A 4,974-nucleotide genomic window follows, 5' to 3' on the forward strand; every position below is an offset into this window, starting at 1 on the left:
AGCAGATTTCTAAAGTGCCTTTTATTTCTAAAATCCTGGAGAAAATTGTCTCAGTGCTGCTTTTTTCAGTGGAACAACAATATCTTTGAAATTTTTCAATCGGCACAGACATCAAGCTCAAACATCACAATACTGAGACAGTCTGTTTGATAAATGCTGACACCAGCTTGAGCTCCATCCTTGTGCAGCTTGATGTACATAAGTGAGCTTTCAGTACAATAGACCAGCATTCTTTCAGACAGACTGAGGAGCCGGCCTTGCTCTTGACTCGTTTTCATCATTCTTATCTATCATCAGGTTTTGTGTTCCTATTTAATTGATGTCGATCAACTCACTACAACTCAGCTCCAACAAAACTGAAGTTATCATCATTGGTCTCCAGCAAGTCACTGAACATACACAGCTGTTTTCACTGGTCACCTGTCACAATTTGTTAAGACTTTTGCAAGAAGCGTTGTGTTTGACAGCAGCTTGTCCTTCAAGAGTCACATCACCAAGCTACACAATCCCCCTAGAAATATTACAAAAATGAGTCTGATTTTAAATTTGATGATCTGATCTGATTGTACCTGCTTTTATCTCCTCAGGCCTTGCTCACTGTAACAGTGTCAGCCAGAAAACACAGTCATGTCTACAGACTGTACTACCCAGAACCCAGCTGCTAGACTGTTAATCAGGACTAAACTGCATGATCACATCACTTCTGTTCTAGCGTATTGTTAAAGAAATTGATTGAATTCATATTTATCTAAACACCAAATAAATACCAAAACAAATATCTTTGTATGTGTAAACATACTGTACAAAATAAACCTGATTCTGATATTTTTCACAATCTCAATTGTAAAGCATTTTGTAACTGTGTTTAGAAAAGTGCTATATAGATAATGTTTCATCATATTCATGAGCCCAACAGCTCTTTTCCTGTCTTTTGGTCCCCAAACAGTTCAACTTGACCATGACTGTAATCAGTACTGTTTGATGTGACAATGAAAAATCATACCCAACGTTATCTCAAGATGCTTTACAGGTACGGCCTGAGAATAATTTGTCGAGAAACCCAACAGTTCTGAGCACAGGGGGAGGAAAAAACCTCCCGTTAACAGGAAGAAACCAGAGCTCAGGGTGGGTGGACCATGATGCATCATGGGAGTCCTCCCAGCAGAGAGGACAGTTGAAGCCTGATCTGAAATGTAGAGAGGATGTCTGCCTCTAGAACCCCGACTGTGAGCTGAGGGAGGAGCCTCCAACTCTACAGCTTCTCTATGTTCTAAATACGATTGAAAGGATTAGGGCAGATTCACACTGACTTACCTGTCAGACACTTTTAAGAGGAGCACAGGGTGTCGTTAAACTCAGTTGGTAGAGCAGGCGTCCTGGCTGCAGCCGGCCCTGTATCCAATCCCGATTTAGGTGGCCCTTTGCTGCATGTCATTCCCCTTCTCTCTGCCTCTCATTTCCTGTCTCTCTCTCTCTGTGCTATTGGTTAAAGGTGAAAAAAAACAAACAAAATATACCTTAAAGAACAATGAGGGAGGGACATCACTGAAGCTTCAATGCAGTAGAGAAGCTTGGTGTGAGCACTAAACATCACTATACAATAACTGTAAGGAGTCCATACTCTACTACTAATACTCATATACTACTTAAATTGGTTCATTTGAACTTCTAATGGCTACTGGAACTGGTTTAGTGGTTGTCATGTGACCATGGCAAACGGAGCCATGTTCAGCTGACAGATGAGATGAGAAGGAGATGAGATTAGAGGAGACGGTCCTTCTGCAGTGTCACAGTAGCAAAACAGACAGAGTACACACCAAATACTACACATTAAAAGATAAATTACAAATAAACAATACAATATAGAAATAAACAGTATTTGTAGACACAGACATTAAATGTGTGTAAAAAAAAGCAGATAAGGAAATTGCACAGTTGGTGTGTGTTAATCATCTTTAGTGTGTGTGGTGTGTGTGGTCTGCTGCAGTCTGGCAGCAGCTCAGAGGACAGACCTGTGGTATCTGTTTGCCTCAGACCAGCTCCCTCTTATATCTAATGTTTGCACAAGGTGAATGAGTTCAGGGAAGTGATGTCATCATCACAGACGTATCGGACCGCGCTGCACTGATTCCAGGTTGTGTCACTTCCATCTCGTTGCAGCAACCTGAGTTTGCGAGAATCTGGTCTGGTCATGAAACAGTGAGTGAGGAAACTCATCACGGTCTGCTATCACTGTTGCCAAAGTCGGTTACTGCATCACAGGACTGAAGCAGAAACGACGAACCTCATGATCAAACAATCATCAAAACATCGCCTTGATAATGCAGTGCTGTCAATCTTGTGCATATCTATTGAGAAATATCAGTGTGGTGGTCTATGGTTCTGTTCGTTTTGTTTTGTTGTTTCATTTGTTTTGTTTTTGTTTTTATACTTAACTCATTCATTAAAAAAAAACAAAAAAAAACTAAGTGAGTACATTTCTGGCCTTGATGGCTCCCTAATAGTGAATGGATCTCTCCCTTTCTGTATTATTTGTGTGTTAAACTTCAATAAAAATGTTCATTACAAAAAAAACAAACATCGCCCAGACAACCAAAAAACACCAAACCTCTGAAATCAAGTGGGAGCTGGGACTCCTGTCTGTGTATATAGTATTTGCAGTTTTTGTTATGAAGGAAACTGAACAGACATCGTTTGGAGCACAGATTCTTCCAAGACATCAGAAAGACTTCATTCATCTCCTGATGTGTCAAGATGATCTTCAACAACTCAGAAGGTGTGAACCTGATTCTCAGCTTTTCTTCAACACTGTGAAATCCCCTCAATGACCCCCCTGTCAACTGTTTTTAATCTCTGGTCAGGGGCCCAATAAATCAATGTCCCCTCAACGTGTCAGCTCAGGTGACAACCAGGGCAGGAGATCTGGGGAGAGCAGAGGCAAAATAGGGGGAAAGTCAGCTTGGGAAATCAGACAGTGTGTGAAGGCTGAAGTGAAGTTGGGGTCTGCGTCCCCCCCTCCCAGGTGTTTGTTGGCTGCCTGTCAACCAACAGCCACTGGAAACAAAAACACTCAAAAGAATGTGCTTTTTATATAATGTGATCACTGTCATGGCTGACTAACTTCAATGACTTGGTGAGCTGCAGGCTCCACTTGACCCCCTCACTCCCACTCCCCCTCACACTGTTCTGTGTTTCATGAGCCGTCAGAGTTTCATTGCTTCATTTGGGGAGAGCCATGGTCGAGTCTGAGGTCAGGTTCACTGCACCTCATCACCACACCACCTCCACACGCTCTGTTTGGTGACTTTGTCTGGTTGTGATATCCATGAATTTTTGGAGGTGAAGCCTCTGGGAGAAAACTGAAGGGTGGGGTTGATTTTCTTGGCTGTTAAAGGGGAATTGCCGTTTTTACAATCTGGAATTTATTTAATTTTCTAGCATCAAATACGATCATTTACTCACCCAGATAACTTTGGTGTCATTACAAGTCGTTCTGACAAAATTAGATCCAGCCGAGAGCCACGTATATCCATATAATGTGAGTAAATGGGGCAGCGCAATGCAGCCTCTAAATAACACATTATCCGCCGCGAAACTCGTTCATTTCACCAATATTTTGTTATGATACAACAACAACAACAACAATTTTATTTATACAGCACATTTCATGCGACAAGCGCAAACTCAATGTGCTTTCACAAAAATAGAACAACATTACAGCTAGTGCTATTCCCCTCTGAGTCCGGGGTTAGCTGTTATCAACATCCAGGGTCTGTAGGTTGACCTACTGACCTCTGACCTGGATGATGTCATCTTCGACCACTGTGCAGCACGGCTTGTTGCTACTAATGGAATTGGTCAGTAACAAGATCTGATGGAGGCAGGCTGGGCCGTATACAGGGAGGGCAGGACAGCGTAATGGAAGTAGTGGATGGTAGACCGGTTCATGAGCCGGGAGTGCACGCCAGTTCAACAGCAGGGGAAAGGAGGTGATGTGGTTGGTGCAGAGGGATGGAGCTCTGGAGAGAGATCTATGTGGAAACACAGAGAGAGTGTGAGACACCAAGGCCAAACTACAAAGTACATTATGTCTCCATTGCCTTTTGGGTTAGTACAGAAAAAAAAACAGTGACAAACAGCTGACAGCTTTTGCTCAGTAGAATCATCTTCACTGATGAAAACTGAATACAATCAGCAACTGGTAGTTGACAACAGGTTGTATAGAGTGAAAGTCTTAACACAACAAGGCTGTAAAGGTGGAGTAGATGAGCTTTCATGTCACCATGACAACGTTTTACATCCCCAACAACCTCTCATTGAGACACTTGTTGGAGAAAAGAAAGAAATCAGGACTATTTATTGATGTATTTTCTAGGAATAAAAACATCTCTGTTTTGTGTTAAGCACATTATTATCTCACCAGAAACACACACAAACTGATTTCCTTGTTTTACGACTATCGATGAACTCAATAACACAGTTAAAACTGGAGGCAGTGGGCTGATTTGGGGGTACGCCTGAAGCGCTGATCGCTGGTTTAACTCCCGACCAAGGCGATACCTTTGCGCATGTCTTAGTCTCTCTCTGTACCCTGTCCTATCAAATAAAGACAAAAAATGCTCCAAAAAATATCTTTAAACAATAAAAATACAATGAAGTTGAATATCTAGAAATACAGAGGGTATATATAGTCTAACTTGTAACACAATCAGGGATTTTGGACCCATAACCAGTCACACTGCCCCCCCCCCCCCCCCCCCCCCCCCCCACTCCCACTCCCACTCCACCACCACCACAGGCCACATCAGCCCTGAAAATTCAACGCAGTGCAGACACACAGTGAGATGCACTGTTTGTACCTGCTATATGAAATGTGCTGCACGCCTCTTTCTTTTTTTTTTTTTTTTTATAGATAAATGCAACACGTTCTCACTCCCAGTGCGTCAACCCCCTGACGAACGGTCACTGTCCCTC

This window comes from Trachurus japonicus, chromosome 9, assembly GCF_045865225.1.
Source record: "Trachurus japonicus isolate A0001 chromosome 9, Traja_1.0".
Classification (NCBI taxonomy): Eukaryota; Metazoa; Chordata; class Actinopteri; order Carangiformes; family Carangidae; genus Trachurus; species Trachurus japonicus.